The following is a 16,695-nucleotide window of genomic DNA, read 5'->3' on the forward strand; positions in this document are numbered from 1 at the left end:
TTATGTAGTGTAAATTCTTTCTAAAAAATAAAAGTATAGTGCATCTACTAATAATTAAATATAAATGAGTCGTTTTTTACCGATGCAAATATGTGATGCATTGCGATACAATGCCAACTTAATATCCGATGCAAACTTTTTTTTTTTACTCTGAGCATACTCTGAGCTGGTGTGAGTGGTGGAGGTGAGGCTATTTTCATAGAACCATGTACTAGATGAGACAAGGGTGTGGAGTTCAATCTATTTTAAGGCGTGCAGATTTATTTTTTTAAGGAACAAATGCTTAAATATGTCATTTTGGTGATCAAAGGTGAGTTTTAAATTATACAATTATTGACTAAAGGGGGACTTTAAGAATATGCGGCCCCTTTAAGAAACATCACTATGCGCACTGAGAATGCGCAGAAGAGAGAAAGCGCGAGAGAGACTCGAGATGAGCTGAAAAAGTAAATGTTGTCCCTTGTTGAGGCTGTAAGTGACGCTGTTAACGATCGTGAATGAAGGACAAATGTGCAATATTTTCTTCGGATGCCGTATATTTCCAGTCTGCAGGTGAGAGATGTTACCAGATTACAGAGTTTAACATTAACCAGCTCCTCGAGTGAGTGTGTTTAAGAGTCAATGTAATGCGTTGTGTGTCCTGGTTTATTATCATTAGAGTGTAACTAGAGTGTTTTCACAGACTCTGTTTAGGGCTCCAGACTAATTGTTTTTACTAGGAACGCTGTTGTAGCCCATAACTGAATTTTTTTAGGAGCACAGGCTGAAAATGTAGGGGCACACACCTTAAATCAACCTGCAACGCAGATATTCACATTTCCCCCATTTTTTAATTTTTACTGTATTGCTGACAAATGCCTAGGTAATAAATTGACTTAACGTACAGGAATTACAATGTGCAGTTTTATTTTAAGTTAACAGGGCTCCAGACTAACATTTTAGGGCAGCAGCACCGGAGCCACTAAGTTCTACAGAAAGTGGTAATATTGTTGAGCTGACAATAAAGCACTGAGCTTCATTTGAGGTGTAGATAAAATTAACTTAAATTAATTTCATTCATAATATCATATAGATTAATGTAATAGCAAAACTAGGGTAAACATTGATATAAGGTAGTGAAAATAGCTAATAAAGTGGTCCTCAGCAACCACCTACTGGTTACAATGGTAAATTTAATCTTTAAAAAAAAAAACTTTTTCAAAACAATGTTTTTGTTCATCACATTAAAAATAACATTTTAAAATATGATATTGGTTTTGAACTGGTGGAAAAGGATGTGTAGTACTCTTAAGCGTTTGACTATTTCTGTCACAATACCATAGTTACAGTTAGTGTTACTACCATAAAACTTTAAATAATAGCCCAGGCTTTTATTTTCCCAAATCGCCGAACTGCACCGGCTTGTATTTGAGACGGGCGTCTATATGAGACAGGCCTTAGTGTTGAGATGAGCATGACAGTAGGAGGTTACCAAATCTGTGTTTGTGTTTAACAGATCAGTTAATGTAAGAATTAGCCTACTATATTTCCGTATTTCTAAAGGGGTCGCACACCAGACGAGAAGCGCAACGCCACGTCTTTAAAATTCGAACACATTATTCTCTATGAGTGTACATTAATGTATATACTGACTTCACCCTGTGCTGCAATCAGTTTTACATTCATTAACAGAAATAGGCTGCTTGAATGAAAATTGCTGATGTTATCGGATTTTCAGGTGATATTCTCATTTAATTCAGTCAACGGATGCTCTGAGGTAAAGTGAATTCAGACTGTAGACTAAGCAACGATTTTAGGCTATTTAATTGTACAGTACAATCATAACATAGTACAGACATGATCTCTGATTATTGGCAGCATAAAAAAACGAAACGATGTGACAGCCATGGGCTGAACAATACAAGTTACCGGTAATATCCATCGAGCCTATGAACTAGTAGCCCGAAACACATCAACAAGAAAGAATGAAGGCTACCCTGTTAAACAACTGCAATCATGTGATACAAAAGGACCCTATTCATCACTATCATCATCACCGCGATCCTCAACTACAAGTTCATTGGCGAATTCCTCCTCCTCGTCGCTCTCCTCCACTTCTCCCTCTCCGGCCTCCGCTAACTCTGTCTGCCTTGCTTGCGCTAACAGCTCCCGCCCAGATGCGCAGGGCTCTCTTGCGTGCACAATCTGCTCCATAGAACTGGCTTAAACAGACGATCTGACGGGTTTAGAAGATTAAATACAACCCGAACAGACCGGGACTCTATTTGAGACCGGCCTTTATTTATCCAAACCTGTAGCCACACCAGGCGTGTAAAAGAGACAGGTGTCTATTTGGGACTCGGCTATTATTTGAAGTTTTACGGTACATTAATCCAAGCCTTCTATAACTTGTTCATTCATCCTGGTTTCCACGTCAGCGCAGTTTGATCTGATATCTTTGGTTTATAACAGAGAACTCTGCACCAAATCTGAATGTGTGTCCCTGGATCTTGCATCGATGTTATTAATTCTGTGGCAAATTTAATGTATTTTTTCACTTGCTCTCCCAGCGCTGTGTAGAGTTCTCAACGGGCCTGAAAATTACAACCCGACCCGACCCGGCCCGTGGCTTTTAAAGCCCGGACCCGATGTAACCCGACACATCAACATGAATTATCTGCCCGAACCCGGCCCGACGCCGCGTCAGATTTTTTTTTTCTCATACACGTATTATCATGACCAGCACACGCGAATTCAAATCAACCTTTAATGTTCATGCCTTTTAACAATACAAACAACTGAAACAATAAACTTTAAATATATAAATAGTCTGTAGTAGCGACGGTGAATTCACCTGCGGCAAGTTTACTTTTCACCAACTCCATCTTCTTCTCCAGGCTAAAGGCGTGCACGCAGCGGCGTCAGGTCTGCCCCCGCCCCTCTCCATGATGTTGCACGCAGCAGCCAGACTTTCTTTACGGTGAACAGCAGCGATGATTAATAAATGTTTTGTTTTTTTACTGAGCAGAAAAGATTAAGCCCGAGGTCCGACCCGACCCGAGTCATTTGCTTATATTTTCGACCCGAACCCGCGGGTCCCGTCGGGTTTGTCGGGCCGACCCGACCCGTTGAGAACTCTAGCGCTGTGTAGTAACGGTGTCGCGTGATCGAGTAGCTCGCTGCGCTGTCTATTAATAATAATAATAATAATAATAATTCATTACATTTATATAGCGCTTTTCTCAGCACTCAAAGCGCTTTACATAGAAGGGGGATCTCCTCAACCACCACCAATGTGCAGCATCCACCTGGATGATGCGACGGCAGCCATATTGCGCCAGAACGCCCACCACACACCAGCTTACTGGTGGAGAGGAGACAGTGATGAAGCCAATCAGTATGGGGATGATTAGGAGGCCATGATGGACAGAGGCCACTGGGCAAATTTGGCCAGGATGCCGGGGTTACACCCCTACTCTTTCGAAAGACATCCTGGGATTTTTAATGACCACAGAGAGTCAGGACCTCGGTTTAACGTCTCATCCGAAGGACGGTGCTCTTTAACAGTATAGTGTCCCCGTCACTATACTGGGGCATTAGGACCCACACAGACCACAGGGTGAGCACCCCCTGCTGGCCTCACTAACACCTCTTCCAGCAGCAACCTGGTTTTCTCAGGAGGTCTCCCATCCAGGTACTAACCAGGCCCAGCCCTGCTTAGCTTCAGTGGGCAACCAGTCTTGGGCTACAGGGTGACATGGCTGCTGGATATTACTGGTCCGAACTAATAAACGGTCCGCGAAGCACAAATGTGTAGCACAGTTTCGATCCACTTTCATTTAGCTTTCCATTTAATGCTGGGCAACATTGTGGTGGCGCCAGCGCAACCTGTTTGCCTTATTTTCGAACGCAGAAGTAAATATGGGTCCAATTTCCGTTTTTTGTGAGGCACTTCCGTTTCCTTGCTTCCCTGGGCTAAATAACGATATCAATCGCGAAGGATTATGCAGAGTTGACAGAAGAATGTTACACATGCCATAGCAGATTAATACAACAAAGAACTAAAGCCCCGCCTCACCCAGTTCGGGTATCGCAGCTGGTTGAAACACTCATGCATCTAGCTGGCAGATGATTAAAACGTAAACGATGATTAAAACACTCCTGCTCCAAGTAAATCTTTCTTTTGTACCAGTTATGATGACAACCTCTAACTGTACAAACAATCCCGGTCTTCCTCGAAGCCATAACGATGAGTTAGTTGTTACGAAGACTTGTTTGACTAACCACTACGGTGAAAAGTGAGTTAGCTCGCCAGTGAGGAGTTACGTCACAATCTTTTCACTCCGCGTTGCATTCTGGGAAGGCGCCACCATATTAGGTGGTTACTACCCAGATAGCACACGTATATCACGGAGACGTCTATTTGATGTGCGCGTTTACATCTGGAAGATGTATTTTTTAGAGTGTTTGCTCATCTGCAATACGTCTATAGGACGTTTCCTGTCAGATGCAAGCGGCAACATTCTAATCTGAAAAATGAAGCCTACCCGGAAGTGCGAAAAACTGCAATACATCGAAAATCCGCTAGGGGAAGGTCCCAAAAGGGAGCAAATGTCCATACACCCCCATGTTAAAATGTCCGTTTTCACAGCATAAATTCATGTTTTTACAGATTGGTCCCATGGACTTTTATTGTATTTTTCGATAGGTTCCGAGTGCCTGACAACTGTGAGGGGGGTGAATTTTTTTCTAACTCGTTAGTTTAGATCGTATTTAGATATAAAATGTATGACAAATAAGGGCGCGATTGACAGCTTGATTGACAGCTGACAACGAGCATAGGCTGCGCCGAGTGGAATTCCTGAAATTTGACGTCTCGGCCATGATCTGACACAACACATCATACCTGTAAGTTATCCTTTCTGAACATTTGTATTGAAATATGGCGCCGCCCATACCCCCCATAAACGGCCTCAAAACCGTTCTTCAGAAGTCTATGGGTGACGTCACAGACGCTTTGTCCATATTTTTTACAGTCTATGGTCAGATGTCAAATAGACGTTTAGAAAACGTAATGATTTAGAATGTATGTTAAACTGACATCTTAACGATGTCTATCAGATGTTAGTAAACAGCAGATGCTTTCCAGATGAAGTGATCTTTAACAGACATCTTGCAGACGTACGTGTGCTATATGGGTATCTGTTGCCATGGTTACTTCGACAGTGAGACCGAGAGAAATAGCGACAGAGAGTGAGAGCGCAGCTTAGTATTTGTTTACATTTTAGCGATACGCCGCAGTTTCTTGGGAGAAGGAGGAAGCGAAAGGAAACGGGCTCTATCGGGAGAGACAAAATAACAATGCTATGCAGCGTTATCTAGAGAAACTGCATGCCTGTCACTAAACTGACAGCAGCGTCAGCATGATTTCAAAAGCCTTATTTCAAAAGCCATATTTCAGCGCCAGATCGCTTTTTATTTAACACAAATGAACAAAATGAATACTCTGTTAGTCAACTACAGTTGTTTAATTTGTTATAGATGTATCTGTACCGCGAACTGTTTCAAAAAGACACTTTTTTTTCAATGACGTTCGACACGCATTGACAGGGGAATGTCCGATCTGTCCACTTACACGGCAGGTCCAAATGCACATCCGATTTATATCAGATTTATTTCCACATATAAATGACGCCTGTAACCTCAAGTATGACTGAGCTCTCGCAGTTTACAGGTTTGTGGGTTTGTAAGTTGCACCCAGCTGCATAAGAAATGTTCACAAGCTTCTAATGACTTAAAGCTTTTAAACTCTTGCATTGTGTAGGCACTCATCATCATCATCATCAACTTTTATTCCAGACTCATGGTCCATTCAGAAGGCAGAGACATGACATACAACATACATGAAAAAGAGAAAGATAAACATATACAAAGAGATAAAAACAGGAGAAACAACACTAAAACATTTATATAAAAGACAGTTATACCAGTGTTTCCACAGTGAAGATTGATATCGTATGGCATTAAACCCAGGATTTACCAACCGCATAACAATGCTGTTCTTGGAGGCATTCAAGCGACAAATAAATTTGTAAATGAGTCTCCTTAATAATGCCTGAAAGGTACTGACCCCTGCATTACAAAACAGTTCACTTGCACTGGAGCTCCTGGGTTTGTTGAGCAGTGTCCTCATACAGTCATTATAAGCAACCTTAAGCTTCTGCATACTTGCCTTTTTAAACTTAGTCCATAAAGGAGCAGTATACAAAGGAGTGCAATATGCTTTAAACAGGCTAATTTTGACATCATCCGTGCACATGTTGAATTTTCTTACCAACATGTTAGCTTGGGCATATAATATGCGACGCTGCCTGTACAAATCCTCATCATCAGATAACTGATCTGTAATGTAATGACCCAGATATTTAATTTTATTACAGACACTCATCACTTGTCCTGACAGATAAAAGTCTGGAAAACAAAGATCTCTGTCCCCTTTTGTCCTACATATCAATACAGCACTCTTTTTGGCATTGTACAACACATCATATTTCACCCCATATTCAGAGCAGATATTCAGTAGCTGCTGAAAACCAGCACTGATATCATAAACCAGGTAATTGACTTTGTCAGGGTGTGTGAAAGGTGTTAGTGCTTCTGGGTCTTTCTACCATTCTGTAGCTGCAGGTGGTTCGGGTCCATGTTGTTGATGCTAAGCAGTTTCTCTAAATAACGCTGCCTGGCGTTGTTATTTTGTCTCTCCCGATAGAGCCCCTTTCCTTTCGCTTCCTATTTCTTCGTTTATTCAACCGTAGCGCAAAAATGCAAAAGAATATTAAGCTGCTCTTTCTCTCTCTGTCGCTATTTCTCTCAGTCTCACTAGGCGGGTTTCCATTACAGATTTGCGCAAAAGTCTTGAGATTTTTAATTTTTTTTCTAAACGTTGACAAAAAACTATTGCGAAATGACAGCGCTTCCATTAACCGATGTTATGCGACTAAAACTTTTTCCTCTCGTGATAAGTCATACCAAAAATCATAGCAACAGATGTTGGTTGGTTAATTTATGTCAGCCACCGCACTGGCCATTATTATTAATCAAAGGTCTCCTTCAGTATGTGTGTTATCTAGTGGTCGACCGATATTGTTTTTTTGAGAGCAGGATGGCCGATATAAAGCCGATATTTTTATTATATACTTTATATTTATTTTAATCAATATTTTATAAATTTAAAATAAATTAGAAAACAAATCTTTAAAATAAACATGCTTATACTTTAGATGGCAACTTCTTTAATCTGCAATCCTATTACAGTATTTTTCACAAACAAAGTAATTGTTTAAAAATATATGAATATGTGAATAAAAAGGAAGTAAACAATGTAACATTGCACTCAGTAATCTGGTAATATTGTGCGCACTGGTAATCATATTTTTTCAAATAAAGACAAGGTAATGATAATATTACTTACAGCACACAGTGAAAACGATAAGAATATGACACAGTGGGCAACTGGATATAGCACAGCATATTTTAAAATGAAGGATTTAAAGTTTTTCAATCGCGTCTCCTGTGAAGCTGATCTTCTGTTTGGATTCACTCATTTCGCACGGACCGACCGTCACTCGCAGTAACACGTTTATGCAGGCTACAGACGCACACTTCACAAGATATCACAGCTGGATTCCATTAAATCTGCAAGGTTTGTGAAATTAAATGTTTATTAGATATTTGTTTAAATGATGTAGATGCGCATTTGCTGAATGTTGAATTCGCTGTGTGATCAGGCGCTGCCGTTCTCTTCTCAGGCGCTGGTGTTACACCAGCGCCGACCGTCAAAATAAAAGTCCCGCTTCCAACACATCGGCCAATCAGAAAAACGTATCGGCTGATGCCGATATTTTAAAAGTGCCAAATATCGGCCGATATATCGGCCTTGGCGATATATCGGCCTTGGCGATATATCGGTCGACCACTAGTGTTATCCAATAATGGCAAGGAAAGACCCTTATACTTGAGAGCGGCACATATGAGGTGTTTCTGGGTGTTTCTCACTCATTTCTACTTCGAGGTCTTGATTGTGGCATTTTTTTTTGAGGTTTAGAATCCAGTATTCCTGTAATTCTTCTGTCTTTTATGAATTTAATAAAGAACTCTGTCTCGTATTCTGTCCAAACATACCGCGTCATCTATGTCAGGTGACCTGTAAATGCGCAAAAACTGTTTCCATTGCAGTTTTGCGAAATATTTCTTTTTCGAATGGCCTAAAAAACCACCTCATGCGAGCGTACATTTTTTTTGCCGTAAATTGGTAGTTTTTGCGAAATTGACGTGTTTCCATTGGGCGTATTTTCAATGAAATTGCGATAGAAATATATTACTCTTTTACAGTATAATGTTCATCTTAATGAAATACTACTACTACTAATAATAATATTACAATTATTATTAAAACTACATTTCTTCCATGTTATAATTTTAACAGTAGCTTAAACCTGTCATGTACCACTTGTTTGCCAAAAAATTAAAGGGCTTGTTTAATTTTCATTTTAATGAAAGATAAATTAATGTTTTATGCCTTCATTTGATTACCTTTTTTTTTTTTTTTAAATGCACACACAATGAAAATATAATTAAAAAACCTTTTCATATGGCCCTATTATTGTAATAAATAAATGTTTTTTGAATTCAATTAATTTGATATTTTTGATTAAACCATTAAAATGGAATATACAAAATACAACATTAGATAACTAAGAGTAAAAATGAAAAGAACAGGGTTATCATTTCTGAATGAAATGAACTAACTCTCTCTTTCTCTCACCCCTCACAGTCACAAGCACTCATTCATTCTTTTCTGATTAAAATTATAATATTCTAGATAGAAACAGCCAGAAACTCCATCAAAACTGCCACTTTCGAACTATAGCAGCTTTAGTGCTTATGGTTTTTAAAATTGTTTCCAGCAATGTTTTCTGCCTCCCCTCTCAAATCAAGCCCTGTGAATGAGGTGAAAACAGAACTATTGGAGACAAAGAGGCTTTTCAGCAGCTCAGTTAAACATGGTGGTCTTGTTATTTCTCTCAGACTTTGGACAAGCATTAACAAACCTTTTTTTTTTTCTTTTCTTTTCTTTTTTTTTTTAATGCAGCTGCATCCAAATCCCCTATATTTCTATCAGAAAACAGACATGTTAAATTAATTTAAATGTAAGTAAAGTAATTCAGTAACTTCTCTTTGTATTTGGCAGATCTGGTGTCCATCCCACAACAATTCACCTGTAAATACTGGGAATATTCCCATCATCCTACAAGATAAGGACAAACTCCAGGAGTAGCAGCTGAAATCTGTGTGACTGTTAAAGATGGAGTTTATTAAAGAGGAGATTGAAGACATGAGTGAACCAGAACCATCCAGAATAAAACATGAAGATACTGAGGAACAAATAGGTTGGTGTCCATTCTTGATTCTTCATTGTTGACTGCTTTGGTAGATGTGAATTAATAATCAGTATATGAATGAATAGTTCTCGAGAAATGCTTATATAATTTTAATCGTCATCTTTTATGTACTTTTAATCATAATCTTGTAGGCTATAACAGTTGTCAAACTCATTTTGATCATATTAACAAGAGAATGACAGAAATAAACTTTGGCACATCAAAGGTCTGATACTAGATCTCTGTTGCTTTCTGCTATTAAATCAGGGTTCACTTGAACTGATTCTAATGTTATGTTTATTTTAGATCGGATGGACGTGAAAGAGCAAAGACAAGAACTGGGAAAAATTAAGGAGGAACATCATAACTTTAAAATTCAAGAAACAAAAGCCAAAAAGCTGCACTCCTGCTCTCAGTGTGGAAAGAGTTTCACACGGAAAGCAGACCTTAAGAAACACATGAGAATTCACACTGGAGAGAAACCGTATCCATGCACTCAGTGTGGAAAGAGTTTTTCTGATGCATCAGCTCTCAGAGTTCATCTGCGTATTCACTCTGGAGAAAAACCATATAACTGTGATCAGTGTGGTAAAGATTTTTATACGTCATCAAATCTAAACAAACACCTGAAAGTTCATTCAGGTGAGAAGCCTTATGTGTGTTCTCTCTGTGGAAAGAGTTTTTCACGACTGGATCGTTTTAAACTGCACCAGAAAACACATAATGAAGTGAGAGATCATGTGTGTTGTGACTGTGGGAAGAGCTTTACTGCATCTGAATATCTAAAACAGCACCAACGAATTCATACTGGAGAAAGACCTTACAAGTGCTCATCTTGTGACAAGAGTTTCAGTCAGTCGACATCACTGAAAACACATGAGCGAGTTCATACTGGAGAAAAACCTTTCAAGTGCTCATATTGTGACAAGAGTTTCACTCAGTTGGGAACGCGGAAATTTCATGAGCGAGTTCATACTGGAGAAAAACCTTACAAGTGCTCATATTGTGACAAGAGTTTCAGTCAGTCGACATCACTGAAAACACATGAGCGACTTCATACTGGAAAGAAGCTCAGGATACTCAGGATAGGGATGGGTACCAAGAACTGATATTTTTTGGACTGGTACATAATTGGGTCAATACAGGACAACCGATAAGCTTCAGGAAAAATGATACTTTTATCTATACTTGCATTGTTTTATCTCTGTATACTTCTGTGTTAATATCAATAAACAGAAAAAAACATTGTGTCTTAAAAAAACTGTAGAATTGTGATAAACTTCATTTAATGTAAAACCTTTACTTCAGCATCAGTTCTGAAAAACACCTGGGGCCGGTTGCACCAGCTGGACGTTCACCCGGTCGCAAGACTAAGCTTAACAGAAAATGCGTTTTTTAAGTCCTACGTAGAATTAATAAATGTTGCACCATCTGGGTGTAGCGCACGTCTGAGACTAAATCTTACGCCTAGACAAAGGTAGGTGTAAAGTGTGAAGTCTTCATTTGTTTCCAATAAAGATAATTAAAAACGTTAGGACGATGGCGCGTCTGGTGTAGGCTACAGGCTACACGATCAGTGGGCTTTCCGGCGTGAAAGAGTAATGAGAGACCGCACCAATCCTCTAGCTATATATCTAAACGTTTAACTTGTATTGAGTTAATCAAAACATTATCCAATTAATTATTGAAAACGCTATGGTTATCACATATTTCTGCAGTAGCTTACTGCCAAACAGCGTAGTAGATCATTCATAAACTCGTACATAAAGGAACGAGACTTAATCCAAGGGAATCTATATGGGTCAAAATCACTATAAAGTGTTTTTGGTGTCCTCATCAGAATCACTCAGTCATCATGAACATAATGTAAAATAATGAAATTCTGAGGTTTTATGACAAATCAACAAACATTTACACACATGGAAGTAGCCTACGATAAATCTCTTGAACTGTGTTTTTCTCATTTTATATCATTATCTTTGATTGGATGTATTGTTTGATATATACTTATTTTTCTCAATAAGTCAATTTGATCATTTATATGCTATTTTCATAATAATATTAAACGTATGTACACATGTCCTACGTTTAGTTTAATTGGGTTGGGGTGCCATGGGGAAAAAAAATTGTACAAATGGGTGCCATGCTTTCAAAAAGTTTGGGAACCATTGGTTTATAGACTGACTCTGTCTGGTAGGGGCTTCACTTTTACCTGTTTGCATTTGTTTGATTTGTTCATTTACATGCCAGTCAGAAATTACTAATCACATTCCATCCGTCGGGCCACAAGGGCTAGGCCTATATTAAATCAAATTAATCTTTATCATCGTTTCACATACAGTAAAAGAACATGTACTTATTCAATCGTGTTTGTTCCTGTTTATTTTTGGTCACAAGACTGCACAAAACAACTCTCAGTATTTTAGTTCAAAAGAGAACATTTAGAAGAATGTTGATAAATTCACGTGTTTGTCACTTTTGTTCAGTGAGAATGATAATTTCTATTCCACCAAAGTAATTTAGTGTAATTTAGTTTTAGTAGTTTTTCTGTGTTTTTTTATAATTAAATTATGTCATGTATATTAAAACGATTAAATATTTTTGCGATTAAAACACGAGACGCACTTAAGTGCAGGTCTAGAGACGCGTTTTTTAAAAGTTATTTTAAAGGGGACCTATTGCTATTATGCCCCTTTTCACAAGATGTAAAATAAGTCTCTGATGTCTCCAGAGTGTGTATGTGAAGTTTTAGCTCAAAATACCCAACAGAACATTTTTTACAGCATGTTTAAATTGTCACTTTTTGGTGCTCAGAAAAACGCACTGTTTTAGTGTGTGCCCTTTAAATGCAAATAAGCTGCTGCTGCACGGCACAGGGGGCGGAGCTTCATGAGCTCGTGCTCAGTCTCAGGACAATTTTATCTCATGGAATGATGATAGTATCAGAAACTCTCAGTAACGGTCTTCATTTCGACCCGGAGTCTATGGAGCTTATAATATGACAAAATGATTTGAATTTGAATTGTGTAAATTTGAATTATTTGCAAGTGTAATCTAACAAAATTGAATTTTAGGTGGTAGTTTAAACAGTTCTGAATTTGATTTTTTTTAAACGAATATTGAACGTTTGAAATTTAACAAATTGAAATGTTTTTATGGCTGAATTTTATAGACATGTATTTTCAAACAGCTGTTTTTTTTGTTCTGAATTCGTACAGTGCAAATATTCAGTTTAAAAAAATACAGATTCAAGTTTTCAAGATGAAGAAATTCGGAACTTTAAATTCAGTTTTCTAAAATTCAAGTTCAAAAATTCAGATCTTACAGAAAGTAGGTCACAGGTCATCCACAGGGAAGAGTAAAGGATCTCAGATAAGTCGAACAGAGCATTTTGGCTGCACTGCAGTAGTTTTCTGCCGCAAACGCGGTGGTGGTTCAAGAGAATCCGTGTATCTTTCGTTCAGTCGTTTTTTTATTTAATATTAAGAGTAGAAAAATGAGAAAACAGCTTGAGTATTAGATTTCTTCTAATATTCTTCTAGTAATAATAGTCCGCTGTTGCACGGAGCTTACAAAACGAGTGTATTGCAACTATAGGCTACATTTAATTTTCTCATCAAACAACTAGACTAACGAATGGCTCGGCACAACAGAAGAGCTTAGACAGGGCTTTCTCTCTGTGTAGACCAGCAGTTGGTCTGAATTTGCCTATTTTCTCGACTGTATAGGCTAAGTCACGTTTTATCATGAAACACGCTGTGATTTATTCCAAAGTGACTCAGGCATATATAATGCATTTAACGTTAAATAATCTAAATGTTGACTTTCAAAAGTAGGCGCGCCAAGAAGACTATTCTCTGTATTTTGGTTCATTTTTGATGAGCGCCAGAAAGATCTAAAGAGACCGAGACGCGCTAAAGCAGCGCATCATGTTGTTTTATTTATTTTTCAATGGCATGATATTTTGTAGTCATTTTGAATGTACACAAATAAAAATATACATTTTACTGTTTCGGATGATGTCATATTATCTGTATGACTAAATAACAGAGTATTAAGTTATTTCCCAGCAGTGGAACAAATCCAAGTGATGGCGCTCGCGCATCGCGCTCTCACACAGCATAGGCCTAGTATCAGTTCTGGCGTTGCTTCATATCGCAGACTGCTCATTATCAAAATGAAACACAGTCAACCAAACATATAAAAAGTTATTCTGCATAATTTAATTGGTCTGTTGTACAATATAAAGGGCAAGCTGTGCCACACACAGTCCCACTCCAAACATTTCCCTTGCTGTGAAGACGCTGATTTAGCCTATAGCCTAGGCTACGTGTATTTTGGGACTCGACTGAAGTATGAAGCCTTCTTTATATTAATAGTTATGATCCACATGTTACATTGCAATGAATGAGTTTTTGACTTTTGACTGAATGAGAGATGCGCGACCGTTTCGATTTAAATAAATTTGTTTAGGCTTGGCGTTTATAAAGGGCACAATATAGGCAATTTTTATAGTCTGTAGCCTATATATTATTTTATTATAGCCTAGCCTACATACTTATTTTTCATTCTTGTTGTTTTCTGCATTCATTTGTCATAAGGGAAAGTAAAATAGGCAACACATAGCCTACATGTTAATAGTGTTTATCATGTAAATGTTGTATTTTATTTACAGGTCTTTTACACTATTGCTGAATAGGCTAATATAAAAAAAAATGATGACGCCTTTCTCTCTCAACATGATCCGGTGTGACTTGCACTCATGTGCATGCGACTTATTTTCTGGCAAATACGGTCAGTTAAAAATTTTTGCTGTATTATTACAAAATGCATAGAGTGGAGACCATTTGGGCAAAAAACAAACAAACAAAAAAAACATATTGTGTTCATTACCCCCACCCACATTTGGCCTTAATCACTGTTATTATTAGGAAATGTATTTAGGTGTAGACAAAATCAGTTATGTTTATTTATAAATGAACGTACCTCGCATTTCCCGGACACTAGCCGTAAGTCTACTTCTTTGGCCTATTTTTTTTAGCTGGCCAGTTCTCAAAATCTGTGTGGAAAAGCTGCGGAGCGAGGAGAGAACGCACAATGGCTTTGCTTTGGAAGTTTTTTTTTTTTGGAAGTTTAGTTGCCAGAGAAAATAACACACCGTTTTGTTTAACATCAATTGATACTCAATATTAATTAAATAAATAAATATAATGTCAGAGAATGCACAACGAGATGTAAATTATAATACATTTTAATAAAACACGCAAGGCCTACATCATAAAACTCAGAAGATTATGTATTTTAATATATTATATTATAATACAAATAAAAAGGCTTCATACTTCAGTCGAGTCCCAAAATACACGTAGGCCTATAGGCTAAATCAGCGTCTTCACAGCAAGGGAAATGTTTGGAGTAGGACTGTGTGTGGCACAGCTTGCCCTTTATATTGTACAACAGACCAATTAAATTATGCAGAATAACTTTTTATATGTTTGGTTGACTGTGTTTCATTTTGATAATGAGCAGTCTGCGATATGAAGCAACGCCAGAACTGATATCCTACTATGTTGTGTGAGAGCGCGATGCGCGAGCGCCATCACTTGGATTTGTTCCACTGCTGGGAAATAACTTAATACTCTGTTATTTAGTCATACAGATAATATGACATCATCCGAAACAGTAAAATGTATATTTTTATTTGTGTACATTCAAAATGACTACAAAATATCATGCCATTGAAAAATAAATAAAACAACATGATGCGCTGCTTTAGCGCGTCTCGGTCTCTTTAGATCTTTCTGGCGCTCATCAAAAATGAACCAAAATACAGAGAATAGTCTTCTTGGCGCGCCTACTTTTGAAAGTCAACATTTAGATTATTTAACGTTAAATGCATTATATATGCCTGAGTCACTTTGGAATAAATCACAGCGTGTTTCATGATAAAACGTGACTTAGCCTATACAGTCGAGAAAATAGGCAAATTCAGACCAACTGCTGGTCTACACAGAGAGAAAGCCCTGTCTAAGCTCTTCTGTTGTGCCGAGCCATTCGTTAGTCTAGTTGTTTGATGAGAAAATTAAATGTAGCCTATAGTTGCAATACACTCGTTTTGTAAGCTCCGTGCAACAGCGGACTATTATTACTAGAAGAATATTAGAAGAAATCTAATACTCAAGCTGTTTTCTCATTTTTCTACTCTTAATATTAAATAAAAAAACGACTGAACGAAAGATACACGGATTCTCTTGAACCACCACCGCGTTTGCGGCAGAAAACTACTGCAGTGCAGCCAAAATGCTCTGTTCGACTTATCTGAGATCCTTTACTCTTCCCTGTGGATGACCTGTGACCTACTTTCTGTAAGATCTGAATTTTTGAACTTGAATTTTAGAAAACTGAATTTAAAGTTCCGAATTTCTTCATCTTGAAAACTTGAATCTGTATTTTTTTAAACTGAATATTTGCAGTATACGAATTCAGAACAAAAAAACTAGCTGTTTGAAAATACATGTCTATACAATTCAGCCATAAAAACATTTCAATTTGTTAAATTTCAAACGTTCAATATTCGTTTAAAAAAAATCAAATTCAGAACTATTTAAACTACCACCTAAAATTCAATTTTGTTAGATTACACTTGCAAATAATTCAAATTTACACAATTCAAATAGGAGTGAAGGAGTCAGACAATAATGCCTACAGAGTCAGAGTGCTGTATGGAGATGGAACCGGTATAGTTAAGTTTAATTACGGTTATAACGTTTTTGTCATCTGCTTGTATCCACTATTAATAGCCTAACAGTTACAAGTCTGCTGTTTCGGACCAGGTCCGATTCTGAATGATGATCAAACATATACTGATGAGTTTAATAAAGTTTATTGTACATCACACAAAAGATGAAGCGTCAGTTTTACTCTAGAAAATCACCGTAAGAGCTGAGTAAACACTGTATAGTGTGTAAGCACATTAACAAATTTTGGTAGAGTTGAGGGAGCATTTTTTTTTTAAACAAAATAATTCCACCTCGTCTTCAGCGGCTGCCTCAGATTTCGGGAGTAAATAGAGAGAGTTATGTGGATTAATACATCCAGCCACACAACACCTACAACGCTTGGGAGACATTCTCGTCAGTGCAGCATGGCGGATGTGTACAACTCGCTGTGAACTCGATCAGGGCGGGTCTATGTTAAAACGGCAGTGTCTTTCAACACTCGTGGGCGGGGCCTGTGCTGTGGTGACGTCCCTAAAACAGCATTCTGAAAACAGGTT

The 16,695-nt window shown here is 37.8% G+C and overlaps 1 long non-coding RNA gene across 1 annotated transcript; it reads left to right on the forward strand.

The window, feature by feature from the left end:
- The first annotated feature begins 221 nt into the window (after positions 1 to 221).
- On the forward strand, positions 222 to 11,975 carry LOC309506455. The gene is made up of 3 exons (XR_014208757.1): positions 222 to 552; positions 9,230 to 9,428; positions 9,726 to 11,975. It is a non-coding gene; the product is annotated as an uncharacterized lncRNA (long non-coding RNA).
- Positions 11,976 to 16,695: the final 4,720 nt, after the last annotated feature.

This window comes from Leuciscus leuciscus, assembly GCF_965113295.1.
Source record: "Leuciscus leuciscus genome assembly, chromosome: 9".
NCBI classification, from domain to species: Eukaryota; Metazoa; Chordata; class Actinopteri; order Cypriniformes; family Leuciscidae; genus Leuciscus; species Leuciscus leuciscus.